The sequence below is a fragment of the Haemorhous mexicanus genome, assembly GCF_027477595.1.
Source record: "Haemorhous mexicanus isolate bHaeMex1 chromosome 32 unlocalized genomic scaffold, bHaeMex1.pri SUPER_32_unloc_1, whole genome shotgun sequence".
Taxonomy (NCBI): domain Eukaryota; kingdom Metazoa; phylum Chordata; class Aves; order Passeriformes; family Fringillidae; genus Haemorhous; species Haemorhous mexicanus.
The window spans coordinates 232,808-253,900 of NW_026775982.1; positions in this window are offsets into that span (position 1 = coordinate 232,808).

Below are 21,093 nucleotides of genomic sequence, written 5' to 3' on the forward strand. Positions count from 1 at the left end.
GCCTGTGGCCTGGATTGGCCGGCTGGCTCTTAAAAATCCCGCATTGCGCAGGATGCCTCCAGAATGTAAGCTGGCACCAGTGCCAAGACAGGCTGGTTTGAGAGTGCCAAGTACCTCCTGCAAACTGACACCAAGAACCAGGGTTGGTGACTTTTGCTTCCCTGGGAAAATGGCCGTTGTTTGTGTTCCAGGGCCTGTGGCCTGGAGTGGCCGGCTGGCTCCTAAAATTCCGCATTGCGCAGAATGCCTCCCAGAGGCAAGCTGGCACCAGTGCCAAGTCAGGCTGGTTTGAGAGTGCCAAGTACCTCCTGCAAACTGACACCAAGAACCAGGGTTGGTGACTTTTGCTTACCTGGGAAAATGGCCGTTGTTTGTGTTCCAGGGCCTGTGGCCTGGAGTGGCCGGCTGGCTCCTAAAATTCCGCATTGCGCAGGATGCCTCCAGAATGTAAGCTGGCACCAGTGCCAAGTCAGGCTGGTTTGAGAGTGCCAAATACCTCCTGCAAACTGACACCAAGAACCAGGGTTGGTGACTTTTGCTTACCTAGGAAAAGGGCCATTGTTTGTGTTCCAGGGCCTGTAGCCTGGAGTGGTCGGCTGGCTCCTAAAATCCCGCATTGCGCAGGATGCCTCCCAGAGGCAAGCTGGCACCAGTGCCAAGTCAGGCTGGTTTGAGAGTGCCAAGTACCTCCTGCAAACTGACACCAAGAACCAGGGTTGGTGACTTTTGCTTACCTGGGAAAATGGCCGTTGTTTGTGTTCCAGGGCCTGTGGCCTGGAGTGGCCGGCTGGCTCCTAAAATTCCGCATTGCGCAGAATGCCTCCCAGAGGCAAGCTGGCACCAGTGCCAAGTCAGGCTGGTTTGAGAGTGCCAAATACCTCCTGAAAACCGACACCATGAAACTGAGGTGGTGACTTTTTCTTCCCTGGGAAAAGGGCCGTTGTTTGTGTTCCAGGGCCTGTGGCCTGGAGTGGCCGGCTGGCTCCTAAAATTCCGCATTGCGCAGAATGCCTCCCAGAGGCAAGCTGGCACCAGTGCCAAGTCAGGCTGGTTTGAGAGTGCCAAATACCTCCTGCCAACTGACACCTTGAAACGGAGGTGGTGACTTTTGCTTACCTGGGAAAATGGCTGTTGTTTGTGTTCTAGGGCCTGTGGCCTGGAGTGGCCGGCTGGCTCCTAAAATTCCGCATTGCGCAGGATGCCTGCCAGAGGCAAGCTGGCACCAGTGCCAAGTCAGGCTGGTTTGAGAGTGCCAAGTACCTCCTGCAAACTGACACCATGAAACGGAGGTAGTGACTTTTGCTTACCTGGGAAAAGGGCCATTGTTTGTGTTCCAGGGCCTGTGGCCCGGAGAGGCCGGCTGGCTCCGAAAAATCCATATTGCGCAGAATGCCTCCCAGAGGCAGGCTGGCACCAGTGCCAAGTCAGGCTGGTTTGAGAGTGCCAAGTACCTCCTGCAAACTGACACCTTGAAACGGAGGTGGTGACTTTTGCTTACCTGGGAAAAGGGCCGTTGTTTGTGTTCCAGGGCCTGTGGCCTAAAGTGGCCGGCTGGCTCCTAAAAATCCATATTGCGCAGAATGCCTCACAGAGCAAGGCTGGCACCAGTGCCAAGTCAGGCTGGTTTGAGAGTGCCAAGTACCTCCTGCAAACTGACACCAAGAAACTGAGTTGGGGACTTTTGCTTCCCTGGGAAAATGGCCGTTGTTTGTGTTCCAGGGCCTGTGGCCCGAAGTGGCCGGCAGGCTCCTAAAATTCCGCATTGCGCAGAATGCCTCCCAGATGCAAGCTGGCACCAGTGCCAAGTCAGGCTGGTTTGAGAGTGCCAAGTACCTCCTGCAAACTGACACCATGAAACGGAGGTGGAGACTTTTGCTTACCTGGGAAAAGGGCCGTTGTTTGTGTTCCAGGGCCTGTGGCCTGGAGTGGCCGGCTGGCTCCTAAAATTCCGCATTGCGCAGAATGCCTCCCAGAGGCAAGCTGGCACCAGTGCCAAGTCAGGCTGGTTTGAGAGTGCCGAATACCTCCGGCAAACTGACACCATGAAACGGAGGTGGTGACTTTTGCTTCCCTGGGAAAAGGGCCGTTGTTTGTGTTCCAGGGCCTGTGGCCTGGAGTGGCCGGCTGGCTCTTAAAAATCCCGCATTGCGCAGGATGCCTCCAGAATGTAAGCTGGCACCAGTGCCAAGACAGGCTGGTTTGAGAGTGCCAAGTACCTCCTGCAAACTGACACCAAGAACCAGGGTTGGTGACTTTTGCTTCCCTGGGAAAATGGCCGTTGTTTGTGTTCCAGGGCCTGTGGCCTGGAGTGGCCGGCTGGCTCCTAAAATTCCGCATTGCGCAGAATGCCTCCCAGAGGCAAGCTGGCACCAGTGCCAAGTCAGGCTGGTTTGAGAGTGCCAAGTACCTCCTGCAAACTGACACCAAGAACCAGGGTTGGTGACTTTTGCTTACCTGGGAAAATGGCCGTTGTTTGTGTTCCAGGGCCTGTGGCCTGGAGTGGCCGGCTGGCTCCTAAAATTCCGCATTGCGCAGGATGCCTCCAGAATGTAAGCTGGCACCAGTGCCAAGTCAGGCTGGTTTGAGAGTGCCAAATACCTCCTGCAAACTGACACCAAGAACCAGGGTTGGTGACTTTTGCTTACCTAGGAAAAGGGCCATTGTTTGTGTTCCAGGGCCTGTGGCCTGGAGTGGCCGGCTGGCTCCTAAAATTCCGCATTGCGCAGAATGCCTCCCAGAGGCAAGCTGGCACCAGTGCCAAGTCAGGCTGGTTTGAGAGTGCCAAGTACCTCCTGCAAAGTGACACCATGAAACGGAGGTGGTGACTTTTGCTTCCCTGGGAAAAGGGCCGTTGTTTGTGTTCCAGGGCCTGTGGCCTGGAGTGGCCGGCTGGCTCCTAAAATTCCGCATTGCGCAGGATGCCTGCCAGAGGCAAGCTGGCACCAGTGCGAAGTCAGGCTGGTTTGAGAGTGCCAAGTACCTCCTGCAAACTGACACCATGAAACGGAGGTGGTGACTTTTGCTTACCTGGGAAAATGGCTGTTGTTTGTGTTCCAGGGCCTGTGGCCTGAAGTGGCCGGCTGGCTCCTAAAATTCCGCATTGCGCAGAATGCCTCCCAGATGCAAGCTGGCACCAGTGCCAAGTCAGGCTGCTTTGAGAGTGCCAAATACCTCCTGCAAACTGACAACATGAAACGGAGGTGGTGACTTTTGCTTACCTGGGAAAAGGGCCGTTGTTTGTGTTCCAGGGCCTGTGGCCTGGAGTGGCCGGCTGGCTCCTAAAATTCCGCATTGCGCAGAATGCCTCCCAGAGGCAAGCTGGCACCAGTGCCAAGTCAGGCTGGTTTGAGAGTGCCAAATACCTCCTGCAAACTGACACCTTGAAACGGAGGTGGTGACTTTTGCTTACCTGGGAAAAGAGCCGCTGTTTGTGTTCCACGGCCTGTGGCCTGGAGTGGCCGGCTGGCTCTTAAAAATCCCGCATTGCGCAGGATGCCTCCAGAATGTAAGCTGGCACCAGTGCCAAGTCAGGCTGGTTTGAGAGTGCCAAGTACCTCCTGCAAACTGAAACCAAGAACCAGGGTTGGTGACTTTTGCTTACCTGGGAAAAGGGCCGTTGTTTGTGTTCCAGGGCCTGTGGCCTGGAGTGGCCGGCTGGCTCCTAAAATTCCGCATTGCGCAGAATGCCTCCCAGAGGCAAGCTGGCACCAGTGCCAAGTCAGGCTGGTTTGAGAGTGCCAAGTACCTCCTGCAAACTGACACCATGAAACGGAGGTGGTGACTTTTGCTTACCTGGGAAAAGGGCCGTTGTTTGTGTTCCAGGGCCTGTGGCCTGGAGTGGCCGGCTGGCTCTTAAAAATCCCGCATTGCGCAGGATGCCTCCAGAATGTAAGCTGGCACCAGTGCCAAGTCAGGCTGGTTTGAGAGTGCCAAGTACCTCCTGCAAACTGACACCATGAAACGGAGGTGGTGACTTTTGCTTCCCTGGGAAAATGGCCGTTGTTTGTGTTCCAGGGCCTGTGGCCTGGAGTGGCCGGCTGGCTCCTAAAATTCCGCATTGCGCAGAATGCCTCCCAGAGGCAAGCTGGCACCAGTGCCAAGTCAGGCTGGTTTGAGAGTGCCAAATACCTCCTGCAAACTGACACCATGAAACGGAGGTGGTGACTTTTGCTTACCTGGGAAAAGGGCCGTTGTTTGTGTTCCAGGGCCTGTGGCCTGGAGTGGCCGGCTGGCTCCTAAAAATCCCGCATTGCGCAGGATGCCTCCCAGAGGCAAGCTGGCACCAGTGCCAAGTCAGGCTGGTTTGAGAGTGCCAAGTACCTCCTGCAAAGTGACACCATGAAACGGAGGTGGTGACTTTTGCTTCCCTGGGAAAAGGGCCGTTGTTTGTGTTCCAGGGCCTGTGGCCTGGAGTGGCCGGCTGGCTCCTAAAATTCCGCATTGCGCAGGATGCCTGCCAGAGGCAAGCTGGCACCAGTGCCAAGTCAGGCTGGTTTGAGAGTGTCAAGTACCTCCTGCAAACTGACACCATGAAACGGAGGTGGTGACTTTTGCTTACCTGGGAAAAGGGCCGTTGTTTGTGTTCCAGGGCCTGTGGCCTGGAGTGGCCGGCTGGCTCCTAAAAATCCATATTGCGCAGAATGCCTCCCAGAGGCAGGCTGGCACCAGTGCCAAGTCAGGCTGGTTTGAGAGTGCCAAGTACCTCCTGCAAACTGACACCATGAAACGGAGGTGGGGACTTTTGCTTACCTGGGAAAATGGCCGTTGTTTGTGTTCCAGGGCCTGTGGCCTGGAGTGGCCGGCTGGCTCCTAAAATTCTGCATTGTGCAGAATGCCTCCCAGAGGCAAGCTGGCACCAGTGCCAAGTCAGGCTGGTTTGAGAGTGCCAAATACCTCCTGCAAACTGACACCTTGAAACGGAGGTGGTGACTTTTGCTTACCTAGGAAAAGGGCTGTTGTTTGTATTCCAGGGCCTGTGGCCTTGAGTGGCCGGCTGGCTCCTAAAATTCCGCATTGCGCAGGATGTCTGCCAGAGGCAAGCTGGCACCAGTGCCAAGTCAGGCTGGTTTGAGAGTGCCAAGTACCTCCTGCAAACTGACACCATGAAACGGAGGTGGTCACTTTTGCTTACCTGGGAAAAGGGCCATTGTTTGTGTTCCAGGGCCTGTGGCCCGGAGAGGCCGGCTGGCTCCGAAAAATCCATATTGCGCAGAATGCCTCCCAGAGGCAGGCTGGCACCAGTGCCAAGTCAGGCTGGTTTGAGAGTGCCAAGTACCTCCTGCAAACTGACACCTTGAAACGGAGGTGGTGACTTTTGCTTACCTGGGAAAAGGGCCGTTGTTTGTGTTCCAGGGCCTGTGGCCTAAAGTGGCCGGCTGGCTCCTAAAAATCCATATTGCGCAGAATGCTTCCCAGAGCAAGGCTGGCACCAGTGCCAAGTCAGGCTGGTTTGAGAGTGCCAAGTACCTCCTGCAAACTGACAGCAAGAAACTGAGGTGGGGACTTTTGCTTCCCTGGGAAAATGGCCGTTGTTTGTGTTCCAGGGCCTGTGGCCCGAAGTGGCCGGCAGGCTCCTAAAATTCCGCATTGCGCAGAATGCCTCCCAGATGCAAGCTGGCACCAGTGCCAAGTCAGGCTGGTTTGAGAGTGCCAAGTACCTCCTGCAAACTGACACCATGAAACGGAGGTGGTGACTTTTGCTTCCCTGGGAAAAGGGCCATTGTTTGCGTTCCAGGGCCTGTGGCCTGGAGAGGCCGGCTGGCTCCTAAAATTCCGCATTGCGCAGAATGCCTCCCAGAGGCAAGCTGGCACCAGTGCCAAGTCAGGCTGCTTTGAGAGTGCCAAATACCTCCTGCAAACTGACACCAAGAACCAGGGTTGGTGACTTCTGCTTCCCTGGAAAAAGGGCCGTTGTTTGTGTTCCAGGGCCTGTGGCCTGGAGTGGCCGGCTGGCTCCTAAAATTCCGCATTGCGCAGAATGCCTCCCAGAGGCAAGCTGGCACCAGTGCCAAGTCAGGCTGGTTTGAGAGTGCCAAATACCTCCTGCAAACTGACACCTTGAAACGGAGGTGGTGACTTTTGCTTACCTGGGAAAAGAGCCGCTGTTTGTGTTCCAGGGCCTGTGGCCTGGAGTGGCCGGCTGGCTCCTAAAATTCCGCATTGCGCAGGATGCCTGCCAGAGGCAAGCTGGCACCAGTGCCAAGTCAGGCTGGTTTGAGAGTGCCAAGTACCTCCTGCAAACTGACACCAAGAACCAGGGTTGGTGACTTTTGCTTCCCTGGGAAAAGGGCCGTTGTTTGTGTTCCAGGGCCTGTGGCCTGGAGTGGCCGGCTGGCTCCTAAAATTCCGCATTGCGCAGAATGCCTCCCAGAGGCAAGCTGGCACCAGTGCCAAGTCAGGCTGGTTTGAGAGTGCCAAGTACCTCCTGCAAACTGACACCATGAAACTGAGGTGGTGACTTTTGCTTCCCTGGGAAAATGGCCATTGTTTGTGTTCAAGGGCCTGTGGCCTGGAGTGGCCGGCTGGCTCCTAAAATTCCGCATTGCGCAGAATGCCTCCCAGAGGCATGCTGGCACCAGTGCCAAGTCAGGCTGGTTTGAGAGTGCCAAGTACCTCCTGCAAACTGACACCATGAAACTGAGGTGGTGACTTTTGCTTCCCTGGGAAAATGGCCGTTGTTTGTGTTCCAGGGCCTGTGGCCTAAAGTGGCCGGCTGGCTCCTAAAATTCCGCATTGCGCAGAATGCCTGCCAGAGGCAAGCTGGCACCAGTGCCAAGTCAGACTGGTTTGAGAGTGCCAAATACCTCCGGCAAACTGACACCATGAAACGGAGGTGGTGACTTTTGCTTACCTGGGAAAATGGCCGTTGTTTGTGTTCCAGGGCCTGTGGCCCGAAGTGGCCGGCAGGCTCCTAAAATTCCGCATTGCGCAGAATGCCTCCCAGAGGCAAGCTGGCACCAGTGCCAAGTCAGGCTGGTTTGAGAGTGCCAAGTACCTCCTGCAAACTGACACCTTGAAACGGAGGTGGTGACTTTTGCTTCCCTGGGAAAAGGGCCGTTGTTTGTGTTCCAGGGCCTGTGGCCTGGAGTGGCCGGCTGGCTCCTAAAATTCCGCATTGCGCAGAATGCCTCCCAGAGGCAAGCTGGCACCAGTGCCAAGTCAGGCTGGTTTGAGAGTGCCAAATACCTCCTGCAAACCGACACCATGAAACTGAGGTGGTGACTTTTTCTTCCCTGGGAAAAGGGCCGTTGTTTGTGTTCCAGGGCCTGTGGCCTGGAGTGGCCGGCTGGCTCCTAAAATTCCGCATTGCGCAGAATGCCTCCCAGAGGCAAGCTGGCACCAGTGCCAAGTCAGGCTGGTTTGAGAGTGCCAAATACCTCCTGCAAACCGACACCATGAAACTGAGGTGGTGACTTTTTCTTCCCTGGGAAAAGGGCCGTTGTTTGTGTTCCAGGGCCTGTGGCCCGGATAGGCCGGCTGGCTCCTAAAAATCCATATTGCGCAGAATGCTTGCCAGAGGCAAGCTGGCACCAGTGCCAAGTCAGGCTGGTTTGATAGTGCCAAGTACCTCCCGCTAACTGACACCATGAAACTGAGGTGGTGACTTTTGCTTCCCTGGGAAAATGGCCGTTGTTTGTGTTCCAGGGCCTGTGGCCTGGAGTGGCCGGCTGGCTCCTAAAAATCCATATTGCGCAGGATGGCTGCCAGAGGCAAGCTGGCACCAGTGCCAAGTCAGGCTGGTTTGAGAGTGCCAGGTACCTCCTGCAAACTGACACCATGAAACGGAGGTGGTGACTTTTGCTTACCTGGGAAAATGGCCGTTGTTTGTGTTCCAGGGCCTGCGGCCTGGAGTGGCCGGCTGGCTCTTAAAAATCCCGCATTGCGCAGAATGCCTCCAGAATGTAAGCTGGCACCAGTGCCAAGTCAGGCTGGTTTGAGAGAGCCAAGTACCTCCTGCAAACTGAAACCAAGAACCAGGGTTGGTGACTTTTGCTTACCTGGGAAAATGGCTGTTGTTTGTGTTCCAGGGCCTGTGGCCTGGAGTGGCCGGCTGGCTCCTAAAAATCCATATTGCGCAGAATGCCTCACAGAGCAAGGCTGGCACCAGTGCCAAGTCAGGCTGGTTTGAGAGTGCCAAGTACCTCCTGCAAACTGACACCAAGAAACTGAGTTGGTGACTTTTGCTTACCTGGGAAAATGGCCGTTGTTTGTGTTCTAGGGCCTGTGGCCTGGAGTGGCCGGCTGGCTCCTAAAATTCCGCATTGCGCAGAATGCCTCCCAGAGGCAAGCTGGCACCAGTGCCAAGTCAGGCTGGTTTGAGAGTGCCAAATACCTCCTGCAAACCGACACCATGAAACTGAGGTGGTGACTTTTTCTTCCCTGGGAAAAGGGCCGTTGTTTGTGTTCCAGGGCCTGTGGCCTGGAGTGGCCGGCTGGCTCCTAAAATTCCGCATTGCGCAGAATGCCTCCCAGAGGCAAGCTGGCACCAGTGCCAAGTCAGGCTGGTTTGAGAGTGCCAAATACCTCCTGCAAACCGACACCATGAAACTGAGGTGGTGACTTTTTCTTCCCTGGGAAAAGGGCCGTTGTTTGTGTTCCAGGGCCTGTGGCCCGGATAGGCCGGCTGGCTCCTAAAAATCCATATTGCGCAGAATGCTTGCCAGAGGCAAGCTGGCACCAGTGCCAAGTCAGGCTGGTTTGAGAGTGCCAAGTACCTCCCGCTAACTGACACCATGAAACTGAGGTGGTGACTTTTGCTTCCCTGGGAAAATGGCCGTTGTTTGTGTTCCAGGGCCTGTGGCCTGGAGTGGCCGGCTGGCTCCTAAAAATCCATATTGCGCAGGATGGCTGCCAGAGGCAAGCTGGCACCAGTGCCAAGTCAGGCTGGTTTGAGAGTGCCAGGTACCTCCTGCAAACTGACACCATGAAACGGAGGTGGTGACTTTTGCTTACCTGGGAAAATGGCCGTTGTTTGTGTTCCAGGGCCTGTGGCCCGGAGAGGCCGGCTGGCTCCTAAAAATCCATATTGCGCAGGATGGCTGCCAGAGGCAAGCTGGCACCAGTGCCAAGTCAGGTTGGTTTGAGAGTGCCAAGTACCTCCTGCAAACTGACACCAAGAACCAGGGTTGGTGACTTTTGCTTACCTGGGAAAATGGCCATTGTTTGTGTTCCAGGGCCTGCGGCCTGGAGTGGCCGGCTGGCTCTTAAAAATCCCGCATTGCGCAGAATGCCTCCAGAATGTAAGCTGGCACCAGTGCCAAGTCAGGCTGGTTTGAGAGAGCCAAGTACCTCCTGCAAACTGAAACCAAGAACCAGGGTTGGTGACTTTTGCTTACCTGGGAAAATGGCTGTTGTTTGTGTTCCAGGGCCTGTGGCCTGGAGTGGCCGGCTGGCTCCTAAAATTCCGCATTGCGCAGAATGCCTCCCAGAGGCAAGCTGGCACCAGTGCCAAGTCAGGCTGATTTGAGAGTGCCAAATACCTCCTGCAAACTGACACCATGAAACGGAGGTGGTGACTTTTGCTTACCTGGGAAAATGGCTGTTGTTTGTGTTCCAGGGCCTGTGGCCTTGAGTGGCCGGCTGGCTCCTAAAATTCCGCATTGCGCAGAATGCCTCCCAGAGGCAAGCTGGCACCAGTGCCAAGTCAGGCTGGTTTGAGAGTGCCAAGTACCTCCTGCAAACTGACACCATGAAACTGAGGTGGTGACTTTTGCTTCCCTGGGAAAAGGGCCGTTGTTTGTGTTCCAGGGCCTGTGGCCTGGAGTGGCCGGCTGGCTCCTAAAATTCCGCATTGCGCAGAATGCCTCCCAGATGCAAGCTGGCACCAGTGCCAAGTCAGGCTGGTTTGAGAGTGCCAAGTACCTCCTGCAAACTGACACCAAGAACCAGGGTTGGTGACTTTTGCTTCCCTGGGAAAAGGGCCGTTGTTTGTGTTCCAGGGCCTGTTGCCTGGAGTGGCCGGCTGGCTCCTAAAATTCCGCATTGCGCAGAATGCCTCCCAGAGGCATGCTGGCACTAGTGCCAAGTCAGGCTGGTTTGAGAGTGCCAAGTACCTCCTGCAAACTGACACCAAGAACCAGGGTTGGTGACTTTTGCTTACCTGGGAAAAGGGCCGTTGTTTGTGTTCCAGGGCCTGTGGCCTGGAGTGGCCGGCTGGCTCCTAAAATTCCGCATTGCGCAGAATGCCTCCCAGAGGCAAGCTGGCACCAGTGCCAAGTCAGGCTGGTTTGAGAGTGCCAAATACCTCCTGCAAACTGACACCTTGAAACGGAGGTGGTGACTTTTGCTTACCTGGGAAAATGGCTGTTGTTTGTGTTCTAGGGCCTGTGGCCTGGAGTGGCCGGCTGGCTCCTAAAATTCCGCATTGCGCAGGATGCCTGCCAGAGGCAAGCTGGCACCAGTGCCAAGTCAGGCTGGTTTGAGAGTGCCAAGTACCTCCTGCAAACTGACACCATGAAACGGAGGTGGTGACTTTTGCTTACCTGGGAAAAGGGCCATTGTTTGTGTTCCAGGGCCTGTGGCCCGGAGAGGCCGGCTGGCTCCGAAAAATCCATATTGCGCAGAATGCCTCCCAGAGGCAGGCTGGCACCAGTGCCAAGTCAGGCTGGTTTGAGAGTGCCAAGTACCTCCTGCAAACTGACACCTTGAAACGGAGGTGGTGACTTTTGCTTACCTGGGAAAAGGGCCGTTGTTTGTGTTCCAGGGCCTGTGGCCTAAAGTGGCCGGCTGGCTCCTAAAAATCCATATTGCGCAGAATGCCTCACAGAGCAAGGCTGGCACCAGTGCCAAGTCAGGCTGGTTTGAGAGTGCCAAGTACCTCCTGCAAACTGACACCAAGAAACTGAGTTGGGGACTTTTGCTTCCCTGGGAAAATGGCCGTTGTTTGTGTTCCAGGGCCTGTGGCCCGAAGTGGCCGGCAGGCTCCTAAAATTCCGCATTGCGCAGAATGCCTCCCAGAGGCAAGCTGGCACCAGTGCCAAGTCAGGCTGGTTTGAGAGTGCCAAGTACCTCCTGCAAACTGACACCATGAAACGGAGGTGGAGACTTTTGCTTACCTGGGAAAAGGGCCATTGTTTGCGTTCCAGGGCCTGTGGCCTGGAGAGGCCGGCTGGCTCCTAAAATTCCGCATTGCGCAGAATGCCTCCCAGATGCAAGCTGGCACCAGTGCCAAGTCAGGCTGCTTTGAGAGTGCCAAATACCTCCTGCAAACTGACTTCAAGAACCAGGGTTGGTGACTTTTGCTTCCCTGGGAAAAGGGCCGTTGTTTGTGTTCCAGGGCCTGTGGCCTGGAGTGGCCGGCTGGCTCTTAAAATTCCGCATTGCGCAGAATGCCTCCCAGAGGCAAGCTGGCACCAGTGCCAAGTCAGGCTGGTTTGAGAGTGCCAAGTACCTCCTGCAAACTGACACCATGAAACTGAGGTGGTGACTTTTGCTTACCTGGGAAAAGGGCCATTGTTTGTGTTCCAGGGCCTGTGGCCTGGAGTGGCCGGCTGGCTCCTAAAATTCCGCATTGCGCAGAATGCCTCCCAGAGGCAAGCTGGCACCAGTGCCAAGTCAGCCTGGTTTGAGAGTGCCGAATACCTCCGGCAAACTGACACCTTGAAACGGAGGTGGTGACTTTTGCTTCCCTGGGAAAAGGGCCGTTGTTTGTGTTCCAGGGCCTGTGGCCTGGAGTGGCCGGCTGGCTCTTAAAAATCCCGCATTGCGCAGGATGCCTCCAGAATGTAAACTGGCACCAGTGCCAAGACAGGCTGGTTTGAGAGTGCCAAGTACCTCCTGCAAACTGACACCAAGAACCAGGGTTGGTGACTTTTGCTTCCCTGGGAAAATGGCCGTTGTTTGTGTTCCAGGGCCTGTGGCCTGGAGTGGCCGGCTGGCTCCTAAAATTCCGCATTGCGCAGAATGCCTCCCAGAGGCAAGCTGGCACCAGTGCCAAGTCAGGCTGGTTTGAGAGTGCCAAGTACCTCCTGCAAACTGACACCAAGAACCAGGGTTGGTGACTTTTGCTTACCTGGGAAAATGGCCGTTGTCTGTGTTCCAGGGCCTGTGGCCTGGAGTGGCCGGCTGGCTCCTAAAATTCCGCATTGCGCAGGATGCCTCCAGAATGTAAGCTGGCACCAGTGCCAAGTCAGGCTGGTTTGAGAGTGCCAAATACCTCCTGCAAACTGACACCAAGAACCAGGGTTGGTGACTTTTGCTTACCTAGGAAAAGGGCCATTGTTTGTGTTCCAGGGCCTGTAGCCTGGAGTGGTCGGCTGGCTCCTAAAATCCCGCATTGCGCAGGATGCCTCCAAGAGGCAAGCTGGCACCAGTGCCAAGTCAGGCTGGTTTGAGAGTGCCAAGTACCTCCTGCAAACTGACACCATGAAACGGAGGTGGGGACTTTTGCTTACCTGGGAAAATGGCCGTTGTTTGTGTTCCAGGGCCTGTGGCCTGGAGTGGCCGGCTGGCTCCTAAAATTCCGCATTGCGCAGAATGCCTCCCAGAGGCAAGCTGGCACCAGTGCCAAGTCAGGCTGGTTTGAGAGTGCCAAATACCTCCTGCAAACCGACACCATGAAACTGAGGTGGTGACTTTTTCTTCCCTGGGAAAAGGGCCATTGTTTGTGTTCCAGGGCCTGTGGCCCGGATAGGCCGGCTGGCTCCTAAAAATCCATATTGCGCAGAATGCTTGCCAGAGGCAAGCTGGCACCAGTGCCAAGTCAGGCTGATTTGATAGTGCCAAGTACCTCCTGCACACTGACACCATGAAACGGAGGTGGTGACGTTTGCTTCCCTGGGAAAATGGCCATTGTTTGTGTTCAAGGGCCTGTGGCCTAAAGTGGCCGGCTGGCTCCTAAAATTCCGCATTGCGCAGAATGCCTCCCCGATGCAAACTGGCACCAGTGCCAAGTCAGGCTGGTTTGAGAGTGCCAAGTACCTCCTGCAAACTGACACCATGAAACGGAGGTGGTGACTTTTGCTTACCTGGGAAAATGGCCATTGTTTGTGTTCCAGGGCCTGTGGCCTGGAGTGGCCGGCTGGCTCCTAAAATTCCGCATTGCGCAGAATGCCTCCCAGAGGCAAGCTGGCACCAGTGCCAAGTCAGGCTGGTTTGAGAGTGCCAAGTACCTCCTGCAAAGTGACACCATGAAACGGAGGTGGTGACTTTTGCTTCCCTGGGAAAAGGGCCGTTGTTTGTGTTCCAGGGCCTGTGGCCTGGAGTGGCCGGCTGGCTCCTAAAATTCCGCATTGCGCAGAATGCCTCCCAGAGGCAAGCTGGCACCAGTGCCAAGTCAGGCTGGTTTGAGAGTGCCAAGTACCTCCTGCAAACTGACACCATGAAACGGAGGTGGTGACTTTTTCTTCCCTGGGAAAATGGCTGTTGTTTGTGTTCCAGGGCCCGTGGCCTGAAGTGGCCGGCTGGCTCCTAAAATTCCGCATTGCGCAGAATGCCTCCCAGATGCAAGCTGGCACCAGTGCCAAGTCAAGCTGGTTTGAGAGTGCCAAATACCTCCTGCAAACTGACAACATGAAACGGAGGTGGTGACTTTTGCTTCCCTGGGAAAAGGGCCGTTGTTTGTGTTCCAGGGCCTGTGGCCTGGAGTGGCCGGCTGGCTCCTAAAATTCCGCATTGCGCAGAATGCCTCCCAGAGGCAAGCTGGCACCAGTGCCAAGTCAGGCTGGTTTGAGAGTGCCAAATACCTCCTGCAAACTGACACCTTGAAACGGAGGTGGTGACTTTTGCTTACCTGGGAAAAGAGCCGCTGTTTGTGTTCCACGGCATGTGGCCTGGAGTGGCCGGCTGGCTCTTAAAAATCCCGCATTGCGCAGGATGCCTCCAGAATGTAAGCTGGCACCAGTGCCAAGTCAGGCTGGTTTGAGAGTGCCAAGTACCTCCTGCAAACTGAAACCAAGAACCAGGGTTGGTGACTTTTGCTTACCTGGGAAAAGGGCCGTTGTTTGTGTTCCAGGGCCTGTGGCCTGGAGTGGCCGGCTGGCTCCTAAAATTCCGCATTGCGCAGAATGCCTCCCAGAGGCAAGCTGGCACCAGTGCCAAGTCAGGCTGGTTTGAGAGTGCCAAGTACCTCCTGCAAACTGACACCATGAAACGGAGGTGGTGACTTTTGCTTACCTGGGAAAAGGGCCGTTGTTTGTGTTCCAGGGCCTGTGGCCTGGAGTGGCCGGCTGGCTCTTAAAAATCCCGCATTGCGCAGGATGCCTCCAGAATGTAAGCTGGCACCAGTGCCAAGTCAGGCTGGTTTGAGAGTGCCAAGTACCTCCTGCAAACTGAAACCAAGAACCAGGGTTGGTGACTTTTGCTTACCTGGGAAAATGGCCGTTGTTTGTGTTCCAGGGCCTGTGGCCTGGAGTGGCCGGCTGGCTCCTAAAATTCCGCATTGCGCAGAATGCCTCCCAGAGGCAAGCTGGCACCAGTGCCAAGTCAGGCTGGTTTGAGAGTGCCAAGTACCTCCTGCAAACTGACACCATGAAACGGCGGTGGTGACTTTTGCTTACCTGGGAAAAGGGCCGTTGTTTGTGTTCCAGGGCCTGTGGCCTGGAGTGGCCGGCTGGCTCTTAAAAATCCCGCATTGCGCAGGATGCCTCCAGAATGTAAGCTGGCACCAGTGCCAAGTCAGGCTGGTTTGAGAGTGCCAAGTACCTCCTGCAAACTGACACCATGAAACTGAGGTGGTGACTTTTGCTTCCCTGGGAAAATGGCCGTCGTTTGTGTTCCAGGGCCTGTGGCCTGGAGTGGCCGGCTGGCTCCTAAAATTCCGCATTGCGCAGAATGCCTCCCAGAGGCAAGCTGGCACCAGTGCCAAGTCAGGCTGGTTTGAGAGTGCCAAATACCTCCTGCAAACTGACACCATGAAACGGAGGTGGTGACTTTTGCTTACCTGGGAAAAGGGCCGTTGTTTGTGTTCCAGGGCCTGTGGCCTGGAGTGGCCGGCTGGCTCCTAAAAATCCCGCATTGCGCAGGATGCCTGCCAGAGGCAAGCTGGCACCAGTGCCAAGTCAGGCTGGTTTGAGAGTGCCAAGTACCTCCTGCAAACTGACACCATGAAACGGAGGTGGTGACTTTTGCTTCCCTGGGAAAATGGCCGTTGTTTGTGTTCCAGGGCCTGTGGCCTGGAGTGGCCGGCTGGCTCCTAAAATTCCGCATTGCGCAGGATGCCTGCCAGAGGCAAGCTGGCACCAGTGCCAAGTCAGGCTGGTTTGAGAGTGTCAAGTACCTCCTGCAAACTGACACCATGAAACAGAGGTGGTGACTTTTGCTTACCTGGGAAAAGGGCCTTTGTTTGTGTTCCAGGGCCTGTGGCCTGGAGTGGCCGGCTGGCTCCTAAAAATCCATATTGCGCAGAATGCCTCCCAGAGGCAGGCTGGCACCAGTGCCAAGTCAGGCTGGTTTGAGAGTGCCAAGTACCTCCTGCAAACTGACACCATGAAACGGAGGTGGGGACTTTTGCTTACCTGGGAAAATGGCCGTTGTTTGTGTTCCAGGGCCTGTGGCCTGGAGTGGCCGGCTGGCTCCTAAAATTCCGCATTGCGCAGAATGCCTCCCAGAGGCAAGCTGGCACCAGTGCCAAGTCAGGCTGGTTTGAGAGTGCCAAGTACCTCCTGCAAAGTGACACCATGAAACGGAGGTGGTGACTTTTGCTTACCTGGGAAAAGGGCCGTTGTTTGTGTTCCAGGGCCTGTGGCCTTGAGTGGCCGGCTGGCTCCTAAAATTCCGCATTGCGCAGGATGTCTGCCAGAGGCAAGCTGGCACCAGTGCCAAGTCAGGCTGGTTTGAGAGTGCCAAGTACCTCCTGCAAACTGACACCATGAAACGGAGGTGGTGACTTTTGCTTACCTGGGAAAAGGGCCATTGTTTGTGTTCCAGGGCCTGTGGCCCGGAGAGGCCGGCTGGCTCCGAAAAATCCATATTGCGCAGAATGCCTCCCAGAGGCAGGCTGGCACCAGTGCCAAGTCAGGCTGGTTTGAGAGTGCCAAGTACCTCCTGCAAACTGACACCTTGAAACGGAGGTGGTGACTTTTGCTTACCTGGGAAAAGGGCCGTTGTTTGTGTTCCAGGGCCTGTGGCCTAAAGTGGCCGGCTGGCTCCTAAAAATCCATATTGCGCAGAATGCTTCCCAGAGCAAGGCTGGCACCAGTGCCAAGTCAGGCTGGTTTGAGAGTGCCAAGTACCTCCTGCAAACTGACACCAAGAAACTGAGGTGGGGACTTTTGCTTCCCTGGGAAAATGGCCGTTGTTTGTGTTCCAGGGCCTGTGGCCCGAAGTGGCCGGCAGGCTCCTAAAATTCCGCATTGCGCAGAATGCCTCCCAGATGCAAGCTGGCACCAGTGCCAAGTCAGGCTGGTTTGAGAGTGCCAAGTACCTCCTGCAAACTGACACCATGAAACGGAGGTGGTGACTTTTGCTTCCCTGGGAAAAGGGCCATTGTTTGCGTTCCAGGGCCTGTGGCCTGGAGAGGCCGGCTGGCTCCTAAAATTCCGCATTGCGCAGAATGCCTCCCAGAGGCAAGCTGGCACCAGTGCCAAGTCAGGCTGCTTTGAGAGTGCCAAATACCTCCTGCAAACTGACACCAAGAACCAGGGTTGGTGACTTCTGCTTCCCTGGGAAAAGGGCCGTTGTTTGTGTTCCAGGGCCTGTGGCCTGGAGTGGCCGGCTGGCTCCTAAAATTCCGCATTGCGCAGAATGCCTCCCAGAGGCATGCTGGCACCAGTGCCAAGTCAGGCTGGTTTGAGAGTGCCAAGTACCTCCTGCAAACTGACACCATGAAACGGAGGTTGTGACTTTTGCTTCCCTGGGAAAATGGCCGTTGTTTGTGTTCCAGGGCCTGTGGCCTAAAGTGGCCGGCTGGCTCCTAAAATTCCGCATTGCGCAGAATGCCTGCCAGAGGCAAGCTGGCACCAGTGCCAAGTCAGGCTGGTTTGAGAGTGCCAAATACCTCCGGCAAACTGACACCATGAAACGGAGGTGGTGACTTTTGCTTACCTGGGAAAATGGCCGTTGTTTGTGTTCCAGGGCCTGTGGCCTGGAGTGGCCGGCTGGCTCCTAAAATTCCGCATTGCGCAGAATGCCTCCCAGAGGCAAGCTGGCACCAGTGCCAAGTCAGGCTGGTTTGAGAGTGCCAAGTACCTCCTGCAAACTGACACCAAGAACCAGGGTTGGTGACTTTTGCTTACCTGGGAAAATGGCCGTTGTTTGTGTTCCAGGGCCTGTGGCCTGGAGTGGCCGGCTGGCTCCTAAAATTCCGCATTGCGCAGGATGCTTCCAGAATGTAAGCTGGCACCAGTGCCAAGTCAGGCTGGTTTGAGAGTGCCAAATACCTCCTGCAAACTGACACCAAGAACCAGGGTTGGTGACTTTTGCTTACCTAGGAAAATGGCCGTTGTTTGTGTTCCAGGGCCTGTAGCCTGGAGTGGTCGGCTGGCTCCTAAAATCCCGCATTGCGCAGGATGCCTCCCAGAGGCAAGCTGGCACCAGTGCCAAGTCAGGCTGGTTTGAGAGTGCCAAGTACCTCCTGCAAACTGACACCAAGAACCAGGGTTGGTGACTTTTGCTTACCTGGGAAAATGGCCGTTGTTTGTGTTCCAGGGCCTGTGGCCTGGAGTGGCCGGCTGGCTCCTAAAATTCCGCATTGCGCAGAATGCCTCCCAGAGGCAAGCTGGCACCAGTGCCAAGTCAGGCTGGTTTGAGAGTGCCAAATACCTCCTGCAAACCGACACCATGAAACTGAGGTGGTGACTTTTTCTTCCCTGGGAAAAGGGCCGTTGTTTGTGTTCCAGGGCCTGTGGCCTGGAGTGGCCGGCTGGCTCCTAAAATTCCGCATTGCGCAGAATGCCTCCCAGAGGCAAGCTGGCACCAGTGCCAAGTCAGGCTGGTTTGAGAGTGCCAAATACCTCCTGCAAACCGACACCATGAAACTGAGGTGGTGACTTTTTCTTCCCTGGGAAAAGGGCCGTTGTTTGTGTTCCAGGGCCTGTGGCCCGGATAGGCCGGCTGGCTCCTAAAAATCCATATTGCGCAGAATGCTTGCCAGAGGCAAGCTGGCACCAGTGCCAAGTCAGGCTGGTTTGATAGTGCCAAGTACCTCCCGCTAACTGACACCATGAAACTGAGGTGGTGACTTTTGCTTCCCTGGGAAAATGGCCGTTTTTTGTGTTCCAGGGCCTGTGGCCTGGAGTGGCCGGCTGGCTCCTAAAAATCCATATTGCGCAGGATGGCTGCCAGAGGCAAGCTGGCACCAGTGCCAAGTCAGGCTGGTTTGAGAGTGCCAGGTACCTCCTGCAAACTGACACCATGAAACGGAGGTGGTGACTTTTGCTTACCTGGGAAAATGGCCGTTGTTTGTGTTCCAGGGCCTGTGGCCCAGAGAGGCCGGCTGGCTCCTAAAAATCCATATTGCGCAGGATGGCTGCCAGAGGCAAGCTGGCACCAGTGCCAAGTCAGGCTGGTTTGAGAGTGCCAAGTACCTCCTGCAAACTGACACCAAGAACCAGGGTTGGTGACTTTTGCTTACCTGGGAAAATGGCCATTGTTTGTGTTCCAGGGCCTGCGGCCTGGAGTGGCCGGCTGGCTCTTAAAAATCCCGCATTGCGCAGAATGCCTCCAGAATGTAAGCTGGCACCAGTGCCAAGTCAGGCTGGTTTGAGAGAGCCAAGTACCTCCTGCAAACTGACACCCAGAAGCAGGGTTGGTGACTTTTGCTTACCTGGGAAAATGGCTGTTGTTTGTGTTCCAGGGCCTGTGGCCTGGAGTGGCCGGCTGGCTCCTAAAATTCCGCATTGCGCAGAATGCCTCCCAGATGCAAGCTGGCACCAGTGCCAAGTCAGGCTGGTTTGAGAGTGCCAAGTACCTCCTGCAAACTGACACCATGAAACTGAGGTGGTGACTTTTGCTTCCCTGGGAAAATGGCCATTGTTTGTGTTCCAGGGCCTGTGGCCTGGAGTGGCCGGCTGGCTCCTAAAAATCCATATTGCGCAGAATGCCTCCCAGAGGCAGGCTGGCACCAGTGCCAAGTCAGGCTGGTTTGAGAGTGCCAAGTACCTCCTGCAAACTGACACCATGAAACGGAGGTGGGGACTTTTGCTTCCCTGGGAAAAGGGCCTTTGTTTGTGTTCCAGGGCCTGTGGCCTGGAGTGGCCGGCTGGCTCCTAAAATTCCGCATTGCGCAGAATGCCTCCCAGATGCAAGCTGGCACCAGTGCCAAGTCAGGCTGGTTTGAGAGTGCCAAGTACCTCCTGCAAAGTGACACCATGAAACGGAGGTGGTGACTTTTGCTTACCTGGGAAAAGGGCCGTTGTTTGTTTTCCAGGGCCTGTGGCCTGGAGTGGCCGGCTGGCTCCTAAAATTCTGCATTGTGCAGAATGCCTCCCAGAGGCAAGCTGGCACCAGTGCCAAGTCAGGCTGGTTTGAGAGTGCCAAATACCTCCTGCAAACTGACACCTTGAAACGGAGGTGGTGACTTTTGCTTACCTAGGAAAAGGGCTGTTGTTTGTGTTCCAGGGCCTGTGGCCTTGAGTGGCCGGCTGGCTCCTAAAATTCCGCATTGCGCAGGATGTCTGCCAGAGGCAAGCTGGCACCAGTGCCAAGTCAGGCTGGTTTGAGAGTGCCAAGTACCTCCTGCAAACTGACACCATGAAACGGAGGTGGTGACTTTTGCTTACCTGGGAAAAGGGCCATTGTTTGTGTTCCAGGGCCTGTGGCCCGGAGAGGCCGGCTGGCTCCGAAAAATCCATATTGCGCAGAATGCTTCCCAGAGCAAGGCTGGCACCAGTGCCAAGTCAGGCTGGTTTGAGAGTGCCAAGTACCTCCTGCAAACTGACACCAAGAAACTGAGGTGGGGACTTTTGCTTCCCTGGGAAAATGGCCGTTGTTTGTGTTCCAGGGCCTGTGGCCCGAAGTGGCCGGCAGGCTCCTAAAATTCCGCATTGCGCAGAATGCCTCCCAGATGCAAGCTGGCACCAGTGCCAAGTCAGGCTGGTTTGAGAGTGCCAAGTACCTCCTGCAAACTGACACCATGAAACGGAGGTGGTGACTTTTGCTTCCCTGGGAAAAGGGCCATTGTTTGCGTTCCAGGGCCTGTGGCCTGGAGAGGCCGGCTGGCTCCTAAAATTCCGCATTGCGCAGAATGCCTCCCAGAGGCAAGCTGGCACCATTGCCAAGTCAGGCTGCTTTGAGAGTGCCAAATACCTCCTGCAAACTGACACCAAGAACCAGGGTTGGTGACTTCTGCTTCCCTGGGAAAAGGGCCGTTGTTTGTGTTCCAGGGCCTGTGGCCTGGAGTGGCCGGCTGGCTCCTAAAATTCCGCATTGCGCAGAATGCCTCCCAGAGGCATGCTGGCACCAGTGCCAAGTCAGGCTGGTTTGAGAGTGCCAAGTACCTCCTGCAAACTGACACCATGAAACTGAGGTGGTGACTTCTGCTTCCCTGGGAAAATGGCCATTGTTTGTGTTCCAGGGCCTGTGGCCTAAAGTGGCCGGCTGGCTCCTAAAATTCCGCATTGCGCAGAATGCCTGCCAGAGGCAAGCTGGCACCAGTGCCAAGTCAGGCTGGTTTGAGAGTGCCAAATACCTCCGGCAAACTGACACCATGAAACGGAGGTGGTGACTTTTGCTTACCTGGGAAAATGGCCGTTGTTTGTGTTCCAGGGCCTGTGGCCTGGAGTGGCCGGCTGGCTCCTAAAATTCCGCATTGCGCAGAATGCCTCCCAGAGGCAAGCGGGCACCAGTGCCAAGTCAGGCTGGTTTGAGAGTGCCAAGTACCTCCTGCAAACTGACACCAAGAACCAGGGTTGGTGACTTTTGCTTACCTGGGAAAATGGCCGTTGTTTGTGTTCCAGGGCCTGTGGCCTGGAGTGGCCGGCTGGCTCCTAAAATTCCGCATTGCGCAGGATGCTTCCAGAATGTAAGCTGGCACCAGTGCCAAGTCAGGCTGGTTTGAGAGTGCCAAATACCTCCTGCAAACTGACACCAAGAACCAGGGTTGGTGACTTTTGCTTACCTAGGAAAATGGCCGTTGTTTGTGTTCCAGGGCCTGTAGCCTGGAGTGGTCGGCTGGCTCCTAAAATCCCGCATTGCGCAGGATGCCTCCCAGAGGCAAGC